A 16,700-nucleotide genomic window follows, 5' to 3' on the forward strand; every position below is an offset into this window, starting at 1 on the left:
GGGCAGCGGGCGGACTGTTAAACCGCGGCGGCGGCGGCGGCGGCGGCCGGGGCGGGAGCGGGGCGCGCTCTGCAGACGAGGCCGCGGCGCCCCGGGCGGGGGGAGGCGGGCGGGCGGCTAGAGATCACCTCGGCAGCCCCCACCACGGCCGGACCGAAGGTGCGGCGGCGGAGGGGAGCCAGGGCGCCCCAGCAGGCGAGTGGCCGGCGTCTCAGCGGCGGGCGGAGGGGGGTGGGTCTCCTGTGCCGCGGACGGCGGCAGCGCGGGGCGGGGGGAGCGGAGCGGAGCGGAGTCCTCCGGCGCCGGGGGGACTGGCGGGCCGGGCGGCCGAACGGCAGCCCCTTGGCCCCCCGAATGCTGCGGGCTGCCGGGCTCCGGGTCCCGGCGCAGGATCGCGCTCTAGGGCAGGGGTCGGAGCGCAGCCAAATTTAAACGGCTAAACCTAACAGCCTTGGCAGCGGAGCGGAGGGGAGGGGAGCGCAGCCGTGGAGGGAGGGGTGGGGGCGGCCCCGGCGCGGTCACGTGGGGCGGGGGCGGGGCTTGGCGGGCCTCCCTTTTGTTTTGGCGGGCGCGTGCGCAGACGGCCGCACACGTGGTCCGCGGGGCCCGCCCCCTCCCCCCCGCCTCCGGCCCCGGCGGCCGCGCCTCCGCGGGGTGCGGTCGCGGCGGGCCGGCTTGGGGGGCGCCGTGCCGCTGTGACCCCTTGTTTTCTTTTATCTTATCCTTTATTTCCGGGCGACGTTGATTTGGATTTTAGGATTAGATGGGGGTAGAGAGGCATGGTGCGTCCGTGGGTGTTCGGAAGGGGGGACGGACGTTGCTGGAAAATTTTGAGGACGCGTTGGTGATGGGTCGCGGGAAACTGGAGGGCTCTGGCGTCCGGTGGTGGGAGAGAGGTCGGGAGAGGCTGACTGTGCCCCCGGGGGGCCGGGCCCGGGCGGGGCGGTCCTGCGGTTGGTTCCCTGCCCGCCCGGGCCCGCGGATCCGCTCCACCCTTTACCGCGGATCAGCTGGGAGGCTCGGCGCAGGGGTGGGGGCGGGGGGGGGGGGGATGGTTGGGGTTTTTTTTTTTTTGACCGAGGGAAGCACATTCCTTTTTTTTTTTTTTTTTTTTATTTCCCCCCAAACTTTTTGTAGTCAGCTGCTGAGATTCCAGACGGTAACTCACTTTCGCCCTGCTCGGTTGGCTTTGACCTGGAGCCCAGTCGGGTTCTGCTGGGAATGGGTCTAAAAAAGTACAGGATGGGGTCAGTTCTGTGAGCTGTTTCCCAGCCCCGCAGCCGGGACCCGCAGGGGTCTTTGACGAGGCGGAGGCGGCTCTAAAGAGGACCCGGTGTTGGGGAGAAACCCGGGGTCCTGGAACGTGGGTCGCCTGGGAAGGAGGTTTTCCAGCGTGGAGCGGTGCCCGCGTCCGCGGTTCTCAACCGGACGTTTCCTCTGGGCAAGTCCCAGCCCCTGTTTTCTCAGTGTTTGTTTCGTCTTGCAAATAGTTTCACAACACGGTCCCCGCTTTGAGGTGGTTAGTTGGGAGCGCAGGAGAAGCGGTTTGCGATCTCTCCCGATTCTGCGGAACTGCAGAAATTGAGAAGTGAAACGGTTTTATAGCAAAAGTCAGTTTTTTTTTCTTTTTTTTTTTTCTTTTCTTTTTTTTTTGTTTTAAATCCAGCCTCCTGGAAGAGTATACACTGAATGAATCATGAAGTAGGATGTATTTGAATATCTTCAGAAATCTGTTCCAGTAACTGTTAACCTTTGACTTTCCCACCTACTTAGTTACTCCGACCAGTGTCAGGGTGGCCGCCCCGTGTGTCTTCAGAGTTTTAATCCAGATAGACGGTCACTGCTTCTCTTGCCCAGTCCTTCCAGAGTAAGTTCCTAGAGGAGATCTTTCTTACTCCAGGCCGTCTGTCACATTTATTTTATTTTATTTTTTTGCATTTGTCTCTTGCGTGCCTATCACATGTGCCTTTCCAAATAACAGTTGCTTATTTTGTTAAATGATCTTTAAAAAAAAAAAATCATTTGGAAAATAAAGAGTGTTAACGAGAAAAGTAGTTTGTATTTCTAAATACTTTCTTACGCGTGTTTGTGAATTTTTCCCCCAGGTGAGTCCGTGCGGTAATATTTTCATTTGACTCTGCCTCCTATAAACGTTCTCGAGTCATCGGTCCTTGAAAAATAATTTTTGGCTGTTAACAACTATGTCATGTAACTATCCTATCTGAAACTTTTCTTGTTGGCAGATGTTTGGGGGTGTTTCTGATGTTTTGCTGACCTGTAAACTTCAGAGAATTGCCATTGAAATCCCCCCCCCCCTTAGATTTGTAAAAGAAATTACTAGGTCAGAATCTGGGGTCGTGTGTGTGTGTTTAAGGCTCTTGAACATCACCAAACTGCCTTCCAGAATGTTGTGTCAGTTTATACTCCTCTAGTGTATGAGCCAGCCTCACGTTACATCTTTGTTCATCATCTGGTGTTAGTATTGACACAAAAAAAAACCCTTGCTTTAATTTGCATTAATTTTTTTCCCCACTATGTCTGTTGTATATCTATTTTATTTTTTTTTATCGTAAGCTGCTTGAAGGAGGAGAATATATTTTGTAGTTGATATGCTGCACATCACAAAATGGCAATGAATACTTGCCATTTGGCTTGTTAATATTTACCTTTTTGACCTCTGGAAGATCAGGAAATGATGTCTTGCTGTTTGTCTTACTCAGTTTACCCCCTGCGTTTCTACCTTTATTGTTTGATTCATTACTTTGAGTACTTCTGTCTTCAGGTAGGGGCTTCATTGATCTCACAGTTGTCTACTAAGAGGTCCAGTGACTTCTCGTTGTTCAACTGCTGCATTATCCCAAGAGCTCCGTCCAGTTTTTATGCCATTTGCTATGATAAACTATTTCATTTCCTTTATTCACTTTTCTATCTTGTATGGAATTCATTTACAGATTTCACTGCCATCATTGTGTTTCATGTGTAGCCTTTCCTGTGTTTTTTTTTAAGCCTACTGTCTAAAGTTCCTTTGTTTGATTATTCACATTGTTCTTGATAGTCCACCTATTACTGCCTGTAACATCTTTTACTGCCTTTAGCCTACCACAAAACCGTATGTCATCTGTAATTCTTATTTTCATCTATTCAGTTGTTTTCCTCGCATATCCTTTTGCATTAGTCTATACAGTATTAGATCGTAAAGGAGGCAGAAAGCTGTCTCCTTCAGGTTTAGGATTGTGTTTAGGATTGTTTACCAGTTAGGCTTCTCAAGTTATAAACTGCAAAGAGTGAGGCTGCCTGCAACAGAAGTGACAGGTCGTAGGGAAGTAGCAACCAGTTTACTGAATTTAAAGCATATTATCTTATACCTCTATCCTAAAAGTCCTGACTGCATTACGGGACTATAATGGAATAGTGTACATAAGGATGGCCCTGCATCATCGGTACAGTCTTACGTTACTTTCTGTGTGTTCAATTTCAAAAGGCAAGGAAAGTATATCATTTCCACAAGATTTCTATTTGTATTTCCTTTTAAATGATGTCTTAAGAGAGATTTCTGTGAACTGGGCTCCTTATTGCATGTAGGATAAACAACCAGCAAATGTTAATAAAAATAATAATATTGTATTTGCCTGTGGACAGTGTATAATGAAAATCTGAAGACTATTAATAATGAAAGTCTTTAATACTTGATAATATGTTTAGGTTTTTAGAAGCGCGTTTTATTTCTATATCGATGTGACAGTTTGAAGTATTGCAGAATTGGGAGAAAATGCGTTCATTTATAATATTGAGGTTTTGTTGATTTTTGTAATGAACTTTGTATTGTCTATTTTCAGTCCTATGAGACCAAGAATTTTCAAGCATGTTTTTTTCAAAGTAATTAAAAAATTTTTTTATGTGGTAGTAGGTCATTAATTGGTGTTTAACGACATGAAATTAAATTGGAGCAAATGTAAATTCCTGGATCCAAGAGATGCACAAACAACTCTTCATTTATATTCCTATGAGTCATGGACTCACAACTGAATAGTAATAATTCTGCTTGAAGTATGATCTGTTTGATGTATTATTTGGCCACCCAAGTGACTTTATCTTTAATTAAATTCCTTTAGTCTTCAAAGAGAATTCCTTTTTAGGGATAGTTTTCAAAGTGGAAGAAGTTCTTGCTATAAACATTACCGAGTACAAAGTACTGAGCCAACTGTACCCGGGTCATGCCAATTACTACAGTGTTTTCTGCTGTAAATTGAGAATGCCCATATTTACCATAGTGAAATCTTGAAAACGTAACAGTGTATTTAGCACTTATGCCTTCCATTAATTCCTATATCTTTGAAGAGTAAAATTATAGCAGTGTAAGCTCTCATTACTTCTGTTGTTTTTCTTGGACTTTTCCTTTATGAGTTACAAATTAAAAATTCTGAGTCTTATAGTAATGTTTGAAAAACCTCTCACTTTGCTAAGAAAATTTGTCTTTTTTTTTTCTTCCTATTTTTTTTTCTGGTATTCTAATGGATCAGCTGTCTGAAACACATTTAAGTTGTATCTGTGGGAATAACTTAATATTTGTTCCCACTCAAGGCTTCTCCCCTCTCTCAAAATGCTGTTGGTAGTTTTTACTGTATTTAAACTTAAAGGATGAATCTGCCTTATTGGTGATGCTGTAATTCCTAGTTCATATTATTACATTTAAGAGAATTGGGATTATCCAGATTTCTGTTGAAAAATTAATGTTCAGGGTGGATTTGAATAGGATATTTTCCACGGACTATATGGAATATATGTACACATGCTAGAATATAAATCATAGTTAAAATCTGGAGCACTATTTTAGGGTGTGGAAAAACAGATTTGGGCTTTAATTTTAATGTTCATTTTCAGGAGGAAGGGTGGTTCTTATCTAAATTTTGTAGATTATCTAGTTTCAATTCTGAAGGTAGACTAGATTTGCAAACTTTTGTTTTTTTTTAGAATGTATGCCAAAAATTATTGCGTATATATGACCTGTATATTGTAAAGACCTGATCTAAGTGTTAGGATCAATTCAGAAATTATTGACATCGTAATTATCTCACTATGTACATGCAACTTTTGAGGGATGACACAATATTTATATATCTCGTGATGTCTCTACAGGACCATCTTACATTTAATTCTAAATTTATAAATATAATTTATAAAAAAGATTAAGTCATTAATAATGGAAATATTTTGTAGAAATCAGGGCAAAACTTTTTTACCTACGGTAATATAACAAATTTTTTCCTTATTTACAATGAACGTGTTATTAGATTGTAGACCAAATTAGAATTTATGATGTAGACTTTTTACTGAACTAATATGATTTTATGTATAATAATCAAATTTAATATGGCCAAAAAGATAAGGCAAAAAGTTTTGATTCTTTGTAGTTTGTAAATGTTTATTATTTAAAGGCATTAACTTTGGCTTGCCTGGCTGCAGTTTTCTCTCTGGATGGTATTTTTTTGTGATTCTTCTAAGAAAAAAGGATATGTAGTGAAATCTTGACTATTCACTGTAGGGTTATTTATTTGGTGGATTATCTGTAAAAGATTCATAATGGATTAGTTTTTGGTTTTGTTTTTTGCCACCTTCAAAATTTCTGGGCTGTGGATGTGCTAAGGAATTTATTTATTTATTTAAACTGGAAAGTAAGTTGAAAACTTTGTTGTAAAAACAAGTGAAATTCATGCTCAGGAAATACAGTTGATTTTTGGATTATCAAGAACATTTACTTCTTAACAGATAATCAGGATAATCTGACTAGTTTCTTTCTTTGAAAGGACACTGATATGGTTGGTTTCTTAGCTTGCAGGTCTTGTTAGCTTATTATTTTTTGTATTTGTGATCAAAAGGAGTTTAGTTTTTCTCAGTTTTATCCATTATAAGTTCTTCAAAGTCCTATATATTAAACTCTTAGAAGAGGGACCTGTTTGCCTGAGTATCTTAGGTATATGTGAAATAAATGGTGCCTGGAGTAAATATAGTATTTTAGCGACTAGAATGAAATTTCTTAGATTTAGCTAAGATTCAAATACTTTTTATCACCACTCAATTATGTGCATGATTAGAAACTGAATAATTAGAAACCAGAATAATTAGAAACTAAATATTCATGAGAAGATCAAGATGTTTTTTTTGAAAGCTCTTTGAGGATTTATCTTTTCCATATTTTTGAATCATCTGAAATATTATAGGTGCCTAAAAATACTAAATGATGTATTTGGCTAAGAACTTTGGGGACTGAAATATTTTAGTTAATGGTTGATTCCTGTTTACTTAGGGGGCTATATACTTTATACTTTGTACTGTCCAGCACAGTAGTCCTTAACATATGTGACTTTGGAGCTCTTAATATGTGGTTAGTTCAAATTAAGTTTATGCTAAATGTAAGAACACACTGGATTTTGTGACTTACCACATATACAAAACGTAAACTCATTAAAATATTTTTATTTTGATTACAGATTGAAATAATAATAAATTTCTATCGGACAGCAATGTTCTATACCAATATTTCCTAACCATAAGACTCCTTTCGTAACAAAATATCTCATGAACCTCCTTCCTTGAGGTTCATGACCTTGAGGTCAACTAAAGTATAGTTGACCCTTGAACAATGTGGGTGTTAGCTGTGCTGACCCCCCCCCATGCTGTTGAAAGTCTATGTATAATATTTGACTCCCCCAAAACTTAGCTACTGATAATCAACTGTTCACTGGTAGCCTTACCTGTAACATAAACAGCTGATTAACACATATTTAATATGTATATTATATACTCTATTCTTAAAATAGGCTAGAGGAAAGAATGTTTATATTAAGTAAGTCATAAGAGAAAATGCATTTATAGTACTGTACTTATTAAAAAAAATCCACATATGAGTGGACCTACATAGTTCAAACTCCTGTTCTTTAAGGGTCAGCTGTAATTTTATTATTTTTGATGCTCTTTATTGAAGAAATATTTGTTAAGGGCCTGCTTGATATTACCAAACAATATTCTAAGTTATAGCACTGAGTGAAAACAGTGCCTTCATATGGCTTTTATTTTAATTTGAAAAATCTGTGATAAATGATTTTTAGTAAAAATTTTTAGATGAACTATTTGTTGTAAGTATGCTATTATTGTATATAACTTATGTAATACAGTTTTAATACAGTGCTTCATTTATCTAGTGATGTATGCTATTTAATTTACTTTTTGTCATTTTGTGTTCTCTAAACTTCCTGGATCTATGGTTTGATATCTGACATTAATTTGGAGAAATTCTCAGTTGTCACTGCTTCAAATATTTCTCCTTTTTTGTGGTCAGCTTCTGGTATTCCCATTACGCATAAACATATTTTGTAGTTGTTCCATAGTTCTCAGATACTCTATTCTGGCTTTGTTGTTTGTTTTTGCTTTCTCCTCTTTGCTTTTCACTTGTGGAAGTTTCTGTTCACATATCTTCAAGCTCAGAGATTCTTTTCTTAGCCACGTTCAGTCTGCTAATGAGTCCATCAAAGGCATTCTCGTTTTTCTTGTCCTGTTATTGATTTTTAGCTAATTCTTTTTTGATTCTTTATTAGAACTTCCATCTCTTTGCTTATATTATCTATCTATTCTTAACGTGTTGTATACTTTTTCTATTCGGGAAATTTGCCTTAGCAAATTAATTAAACTTGTTCTTTTAAATTATAGTTTCATGATTCCAACATTCCTGCCATATCTGAATCAGGTTTTGATGCTTGCTTTGTCTCTTCAAACTATGTTTATACCTTTTAGTAAGCCTTGTAATTTCTTGTTAAAAAATGGGACATGCTGTACTGGGTAAAAGGAACTCCAGTAAATAGGCCTTTAGTAAGATGTTGGGGAAGCTTGCTTGCTTGCCTTTAATTTAATTTAATTTAATTTAATTTGTTTTATTTTAATTGTATGTATGTATGTGTATGTTTATGTATGTGTGTATTTATTTATTTACTTATTTATTTTAGAGAGAGCATGAGCCAGGGGAAAGGAAGAGGGAGAAATCCCAAGCAGATTCCTGGCTAATTGTGGAGCCTTATGTGAGGCTTGATTCACAGCCTTGAGGTCATGAGATCGTGACGCTTAACTGACTGAGCCACCCAGGTTCCCTGTTGGGGAAGCATTCTGTAGTCTGATGGTTAGGTCTTTTAGGAAGCTTGTGCCCCTGGCCTATAAACTGCACAAATGCTTCTTAGTTTTTTCCCCCTCTTAGGGAGGACAGAATATCTGGAGGCAGGGAGGGTTGGGTATTTAATTCATTTTTAACTAAGAATAAACAAGGCTTTTTAACAGATTGTTTAGAAAGTAATATATCCTGTGTTACTCTATTATCCTTGTTCTGTTTGGCTTCATTGTAGCATTTGATAGGGATGCCCCTGTTTTCTTCATGTACTTTTAAATACTTAAGAGATCTCAATACCATACACTCTGGAATTCCCTTCTCCTCATTGACTAGACTTTTTGTGCTTTTCTTCCTTCTTTACCTCCCCCCAAATGTGAAGGAACCCCAGAGCTTGATCCTGGGCCCTTTTCTCTTCTTTGCCTATAATCTTTCCCTAGATAAATTCTTCTAGTCCTTTGGCTTTAAATACTATTTTTGACCAGTGACTCCCAAAAATATCTCTAACTGAATTCTTGCTTAAACTCTAGACTTATCTGATTGCTTCCATTTGATGGCTAATAGGTAACTCAGTATATCCTAAACAGAACTTTTAATTTTTCTCCCTTTACCTTCTGTCTCTTCAAGTCTGCTGCATTTCAGAAAATAACATCACTGACCAATCCTCAACCCAAAAAATCTAAGAGTCATAGTTAATTGCTTTCCTTCCCTTAGGCCCCATAAAATCTTGGCTGTCAGAAGTTTCGTCAGTTCTATCTTGAAATGTATCTTAGATTCACCCATTTTCATTTCTACTACTACCTTACTAGTTCTAGGTCGCTGGTACCATCTCTTGTTTAGATAACTTCAAGTAGCTTTTTAATTGGTCTCTCTGCTTTTGTACTTGGAAGCTATTTCCGTTCTTTCTTCCATGTAAACCTTTTCTTTATAGAACAGCTAGAGTAATTTTTTAAAAATAAAAATGTAAATTAGATCATGTTACTACCTTATCCAAATATCTTCAGTGGTTTTCCTTTGACTTACATAAAATGGCTCTGCAAACCATTTGCCTCTCTGACCTTATTTCTTTTTACGTAATGTCTCTTTGGCTCATTATGTTCTAAATATATTTGTTATTTTTGTTACACAAACACATCAGAATTATTCCTGCTTTAAAGCATTTTATTAGTTGTCTTTTTTCCTTGGATGGCTCTTACCCCCCAAATTTGGTTGCTTTGCTATTGTCATTTCAGATTTGAGAGCAGTTTCATCAACACCAAGGTCTTCATTCATCTACAATTCTACATTAATTTCTGTCCCAATGTTGGCATGCTGTATCACTGTTTAATTTTTTTATAAAAACATGGAACCCTTATATACTTGGTATTTTTTAATTTGTCTTCTTATTCTGTATCTACCATTTATTAGAACATAAGCTCTGTGAGAATAGAAACCTTATTTTTCATGTTCACTGTCCTTTTTCTAGTAACTAGGATAGTATTTGTCACATTTGCTCAATAAATATATATTTACTGAATTGTTGAATGCTTGGTTTTATATCAAATATATATTAAGTGGCGGTTAAAAATCTAGCTCCTACCAAAAATAGACAAAACAATTTGGACTCAGGTTTGGCCATTTCTTCATTTTCTGTTTTTGAAAAGTCAATTTGTCTATTTCTTTTTTTAAACTTGTTTATTTCTGTAATTTTTGGAAGGTTTTCATTTTGTTTTGTTTTTAAAAGATGAAATAGGTTTTCAGCTGCCATTCACAAGCACTTCTCTATAAATAACATATTGTGGTATGGTTAGTCTTTATACTGAAATGAAAACCAGATGACTTTACTTGTAGCTAGATATTCTTACTGTCTTGTTTTTAAAATTGGCTTCTGAAATACTGGAGACACCTTTAAGTGCTATAAAATAATTGTGATCATGTGGCATACAGCTTAAAGAACTAATGGAACTAATTTTTCTAATTTGAGAAAAATTTTTTATATTTAGTATTTGTAAGTCTTTATACTTTTTTAGGCCATTTTTTTTTTCCTTGGGGAAAAAAAACCATCAACTCTGTACAAGTATAACAAACTTTAGAAATAGATATCATTACAAAATAGTTGCAAGGAAATTGCAATTTTACAGTCCACATCAACACATCCTATGATATGTACTCCCAAGGGGAAAAAAAAAAAACTACAGTATGCTGAACAATTGACTGCCACCTATAGTCTGAAAACTCAAGAATGTGGACTTTTGAGGCAAATCAACATTAGTCACCAAAACTTGTTTAGCTCACTATTGAGGTGAATTTGCAGAAATCATTATTTTATGCTCTAAATCAGTACTCCTTATGCATTCTACCTCTAGTCAGTTGTTCATTATGCATAAAAATAGTGATTGAAAATAATTACAGTTTAAAACTGTAATGGTTGAAACCATTATTTAGAGTTAACCTGATGGTTAATTCATTGTCTTTCAGGAGTATGCACGTTTGATTTCTATTAACTTGAATATATATCTTCTGTATTTATATGTCAAAGACTCCTACTAAATTGTTATGTTTTTAAATAGTTTCTTATGTTTATCTTATTATTTACTTTAATTTTGAGGAAGTCCAGTTTATCAGTTTTCTTTTATGAATAATGTTTTTCGTGTCCTGTCTAAAAAAATCTTTGTCTAACCTTGTATCATAAACATTGTCTCCTGTGTATTTTTCTAGAAGTTTTATGGTGTTAAGTTTACCTTTTAGGTCTGTGATGTATTCTGATGGATGTGACCATTTTTATATAAGGTATAGCATATGAATATAGATTGTTTCAGTTTTTTTTGCATATAGATGTCTTTTTGTTCCAGAACCATTTGTTTAAAATTAGTCTTTTTACATTGAATTGTCATTACATCTTTGTCAAAAATCACTCGACTGTTAGGGTGTTGGTTTGTTTTGGAGCTCTCTATTTTTTCTGTTGATTTTGTGTTCATTCTTTTGCCAATGCCACATTTATTTTTCACTAAGTAGTTTGAGTCCTTTTGCTTTGATAGGTAGTTTGAGTCCTCCTTTGTTCTTTTTCTTGTTTTGGTTTCTAGTTCCTTTTTCTGTATAAATTTTTGAATCAGCTTGTTGATATCAGCAAAAAATTCTGCCAAGATTTTGTTTGGGATTATGTTGAATCTATAGATCAGATTTTAAAGAAGAATTAACATTACAATGATATTCAGTAACCCATGAACACAGCATATCACTCCATTTATTTGGTTCTTCCTTGATTTTTTTATCATCCAGTTTTTCATTTTAAAATACAAATGATGTTTGTAACTTGACCTTCTGTCTGCTACCTTAGTAAACTCATTAGATCTGGAAGCTTTTATTTTTTTTTAATTCATTGGGATTTTCTATATAGAGAATAATGTCATCTGTGAATAGACAGTTTTACTTTTTCCTTTCCAATCTGCATGCCTTTTATTTCTTTTTCTCATCTGTTCCACAGGCTAGGACCTCAGTATGATGATGAATAGGAGTGGTGAGAACAGAGATAGCTTGTCTCATTACCAGTCATAGGGCAAAGACATTCAATCTTTCATCATTAATTCTAAAATGATCTTTAGGATTTTGTGTAGATGTTCTCACGTTAAGCAGTTTTCTTTCTTTTCCTAATCTAAGGGTTTTTTCCTAGTCATGAGGATATTAGATTCTGTCAATTTTTTTTTCATCTATTAAGATCATATATTTTCTTTTTTAATCTTTTAATATGGTGAATATCACTATAATGATTGATTGAATATTTATTTAAGAGAGAGCAAGTGAGCAAGTGTGAGCAGGGGATAGGAGGGAAGGGAGAGGGAAAGAGAGAGAATCTTAGTGCAGATCTCAGTGTGGGCTCAATCTCAGGACCTTTAGATAAAGACCCGAACTGAAATCAGTACTCAGTCACCTAAGCAACTGAGCCACCCAGGCACTCAATGATTTTATTTTTTAAATATTGAGCCACAGTTGTGGTTGAGCAGCTGAGTCTTGAGTTTGGCTCAGGTCATGATCTTGAGGACCTGAGATCAGGCCTTGTTTTGGGCTCTCACCCAGTGGGGAGTCTGCTTCAGGATTCTCTTTCCTTCTGCCCCTCCCCCTACTCATTTACTCACTCTCTCTAAAATAAATAAATCTTAAAATAAAAAGATACTGAACCAGTATGTACTATTGGAAAACACATTTGGTTGTGACACATTATTTTTATATTTGCTGTGTTTCTAACATTTATTTTAAAAATAATAATTGGAATGGATGTTACTATTTATTACAACGTAAGTCTTGGAACACATTTCAAAATCATGACTCGCTTGTTTATTAAGTCAGTCAATGAATATCTGACAATTATTGTGTACTAGGCATTGTTTTAAGTACTGGCAATTAGAACCTTGACCAAAATATAGTTCTACCCTTAAAATAAATTCCTCACTAGAATGTAAAAAATATCAGATGTGTCAGGAACAATAAGCAGTATAAGAAATGGAGTGCTGATTGGCTGAAGCTATTTTACACATATTAGTCAAGCCAAGACTCTAATGAGGGAATTGAAGAGCAGAAATATGAATGAATTGAAGGAGTCAGCCATCTTATCTGTGGAAAACTGTTCCAGGCTGAGAGAATTGCAAGTACAAAATCCCTGAAGCAAAGACTTTCTGTGTGTTTCAAGAATAGCACAGAATAGTGTTGGTGGAGTGTAGTAATCCATGAAAAAAGATGTAGAATGTGAAGTAATCAGGGACTTGATAATGTAGAACTTTGTAGGCCATGGAAAGGGCAACTTTGGATTTTATTCTAAATATAATGGTAACCACTTATTTACCAGATATTTACTGACCATCTGCTGTATGTCAGATACTTTTTCATGTTGATAGGAAAGAAACATACCTTGAAGATAGTGTGTTTTCAGTTCTAGATCACCAAAGTAAATATTGCAGTAAAGCAAGTCAAGTGAATTTTTTGCTTCCCAGTGCATATAAAAGTTTTGTTTACACTATAATGTGGTCTATTAAGTATGCGATAGCATTATGCCTGAAAAAACAATATATACTTGATTTTTGAACAACATGGGTTTGAATCAGGTGGGTCCACTGAAACAGATTTTTTTTCGGTAAATATAGTGTTGTGAATGTATTTCTTTTAGGACTTCTTAACATTTTCTTTTCTCTAGCTTTATTGTAAATATACACGATAAAATACATATAACACATAAAATATGTTACTTGACTGTTTATATTGTTGGTAAGCCTTCTAATAGTTAAGTTTTGGAGGAGTCAAAGTTATACATGATTTTCAACTATATTGGTGGTTGGCACCCCTAATCCCTGCATTGCTGAAGGGTCAACTGTACATACTTTAATTAAAAACTAGTTTGTTGCTAAAAACTGTCATCTGAGTATTCAGTGAGTCATTATCACTAATCAAGATCACCATTACAAATACAACAATAATGAAGTTTGAAATGTTGTGAGAGTTATGAAAATGCGACACAGAGACATGAAGTGAGCATATGCTGTTGGAAATATGGCATTGATAGGCTTGCTTGTGTGGGGTTGCCACAAACATTCAATTGGTAAAAAAATGCACTATAAGCAAAAAGTGATAAAGTGAAGTGCAATAAAATGAGGGATGCTACTAGTAGTTAACAAAATAGCAAAATAACAAAATCCAAGCCTTCATAGATCCTTAAAAATGTTAGTGTAAGTCTGGTGTATGTAATATGGAGGAACTCAGAATAGTAGAGTTTAGAATAATCAGGATACATTATAAGTAAAGATCACATATTTAATTTTAAACATGGGGACAAATGTGTCATGTTTAATGATAAAAGTAAACATTAAGTGGGATTTATTCCAGGGATACAAGGTGGTTCAATATTTGCAAATCAATCAACATGATATATTGCATAAAATAAAGTCTATATGAACATAATTAAATCTCTTAATTATAGGAGACATATATTTTCATGAGTTTCTTTTGGTTGCAATGTAGAAAGACTTTGAGGCTGGGATTTTTATAAGGATACACTAGTGAATATAATATAGGGGAACTTCATGGAAATCTTAGAATTGAAACTATGATAAGGATGGGCTTTCCAGAGGCTAGAACCCAAAAATCTTCATATCCAAGTGTATTAGTTGTCTATTGCTATATAACAAGTTGGACCCCAATTTGATGTCTTTATTTCACAGCTTCTATGGATCAGGAATCTAAGCATGGCTTAGCTGGGTGCTTCTGGCTCAAGATTTCCCATAAGGCTGCAATCAGTGTATTAGCTGGGGCTTCCATCATCTGAAGGCTAGACTGGGGAAGGATCTGCTTCTCGGATTACTCACATAACTTTTGGCAGGCTTTAGGTAGTTGCTGTTTGTTTGTTTTTGTTTGTTTTTTTGGTAGTTGCTGTTTGTTGGTTAGAGACGTTATTTCTTTGCCATGTGGGTCTTTCCAGCTCATAGCATGGCAGCTAGCATCCGAGAGAGAGAAGGTGACAAGATGGAAGCCACAGTCTCTTTGTAACCTAATCTTAGAAGAGATACTCCATCACCTCTTCTGTATTCTGTTTGCTAGAAGCAAGGCAGCACATCCAGCCCATCTTCAAGAGGAAAGGATTACATAAAGGCAGGAATACCAGGAGATGGGGATTATTAAGATCATTTTAGAAGCTCCGTATCATGCCAAATAAACTCCAGAGATTGTACCAGGTTTTTTTTTTTTTTTTAAGATTTTATTTATTTATACATGAGCAACACAGAGATTGAGGCAGAGACATAGGCCAAGGGAGAAGCAGGCTCATTGCAGGTAGCCTGATGTGGGACTCAATCCCTGGACCCCGGGATCATGTCCTGAGCCAAAGGCAAACACTTAACTGCTGAGCCACTCAGGCGTCCCGCACCAGTTTGTGTGTGTTTTATTCTAGTTATCTACCATAAATGCCCCTAAGCCAGACTAAATCTATATTCTTTTTTCTTTTTAGCAACTGTAGTTCTTAACTATTAATCTTTCTTTATTTTTTTTATGTTGGCCTCTTATTTATAGTTTTGCCTTATATTTAGTTTATCCAGGCCTAAGATGAACTCTGCTGCCTCATGTTTTACCTTCTGCCCCTGCTGCTAGCCACTCTGAATATGTCCCTAGCACCTTGTTCAAATTTTTGAGAGAGAAGATGAGGAAGGTGGGGGATAGAGTATAGAATTTTCTGAATATGGCTACCTCATCTGTGATTAACACAGTTTTCCTTCGAGAGCAGTGTAGATATCTACATACCACTCTAGGTGTTTGAGTAGGAGATAATAGAATATTTCTCATAAAATTAGAAAACTTTGAGTTTTACAGACTTTGGGGAGAGAATTATATAGAAATCTCTACAATTTTTTTTTTTTGAGATACAGTAAAGTATTAAAAAGGCAAACTTCTTTGCTCTCTATATATCAAGTAAGTTCTATGCCCATTGTGGGACTTGAACTCATGACCTTGAGATCAAGGGTTGCATGATTTATTGATTAAGCCAGCCAGGCACCCCCAAACATCTATATTTTTACCACATGGAATTGACAACCACTAACATTTGTTCATTTTGCATTCAAGTCTTTTTCCCCCGGGTAATAAAGTTTGTAGTTGAAACCTAACTCCTGTTAAACCACCACTCTTAGTTCTTTTTCATGGAACTTACCTGATGTGCAACTACTATTACAGATTTGGTGGGTATTTTTCTGGTTCATTTTTTTATTCTTGTAAACACATAGACACAAACACAGGTACATATATGTAGTTCAATCTTGTGTTTGTATATATTTTTTCCAAATCAATATAGCTTTTATTGTATCTTTAGAATATTACAAATAAGTCTGAAAAATCATCTGGCATCTTGCTGTTTCTGTAGGTGGACGAGTTAGATCTTATTCATCAGCCTTCTGAACTGTTCTTTTTTCAGAAACATAGAAACCATTTAAAAAGTTTCTGATATCTTTGTTTTAAACTGTTGTGGCTTGCTGAACCAAAGCAGAGAAGTTTGATACAAGTTCAGTGTCACTTTCTTCAAGAATTAACTCATCTTTCTGGGGTTGAGTTATTGAACAAGCAACACCTGGCCTCATCCAAACCCTGAAGATGTATTTTTCACCCAAGAAATTTTCAGTTTCAACCAGACAACCATTCTGTATAACAACATGGATGGAGAAGTGAGCATACACAGACCTCATCTTGTGATAAAGCCTCAGTGTAATGCCCTTGATCATGTTATGTACATGACTATGGGTAGTGTGAACAGTTGCCAGTTCTTTTCTGTTTCCCCACCATTTGTATCTTAGAACCTCTTCTTTTTCTTTCCAAGGAGACTGAGTTCTACATTGATGCTCTGGAACCCTTCACAATAACAGTGCATCCCTTCAGAGTGATGTTGATGTTTTCTGGAATGTTGACTGACAGTCCGATTGCTGAGAATGATCTTCATTCTCACAGTAGATGGAGCAAAGAGAGCTTGTGTTTGTATTTTATTGATTTGGTAGCATACTGTATGCTGTACCTTTTTCTTTTCTTTTCTTTTTTTTAATTTTTTTTT

The 16,700-nt window shown here is 36.8% G+C and overlaps 1 protein-coding gene and 1 pseudogene across 11 annotated transcripts in view; one reads left to right on the forward strand and one right to left on the reverse strand.

The window, feature by feature from the left end:
* The window catches only part of KANSL1L (KAT8 regulatory NSL complex subunit 1 like), a 129,426-nt gene continuing 112,726 nt past the window's right edge, over positions 1-16,700 (forward strand). For 2 of the 11 annotated variants that reach the window (XR_011998044.1, XM_072743022.1), the window contains exons 1-2: positions 619-782; positions 1,774-1,867. The gene's annotated coding sequence lies outside the window, so the exon portion shown is untranslated. Of the gene's footprint in view, positions 196-618; positions 897-1,061; positions 1,868-16,700 lie in introns of those variants that run through there. The other 9 variants (XM_072743024.1, XM_026002218.2, XM_072743023.1 and 6 more) reach the window with 9 other exon arrangements.
* On the reverse strand, positions 15,941-16,592 carry LOC112922596 (large ribosomal subunit protein uL6 pseudogene; annotated as a pseudogene).

The sequence above is a fragment of the Vulpes vulpes genome, chromosome 16 (genome assembly GCF_048418805.1).
Source record: "Vulpes vulpes isolate BD-2025 chromosome 16, VulVul3, whole genome shotgun sequence".
Taxonomy (NCBI): domain Eukaryota; kingdom Metazoa; phylum Chordata; class Mammalia; order Carnivora; family Canidae; genus Vulpes; species Vulpes vulpes.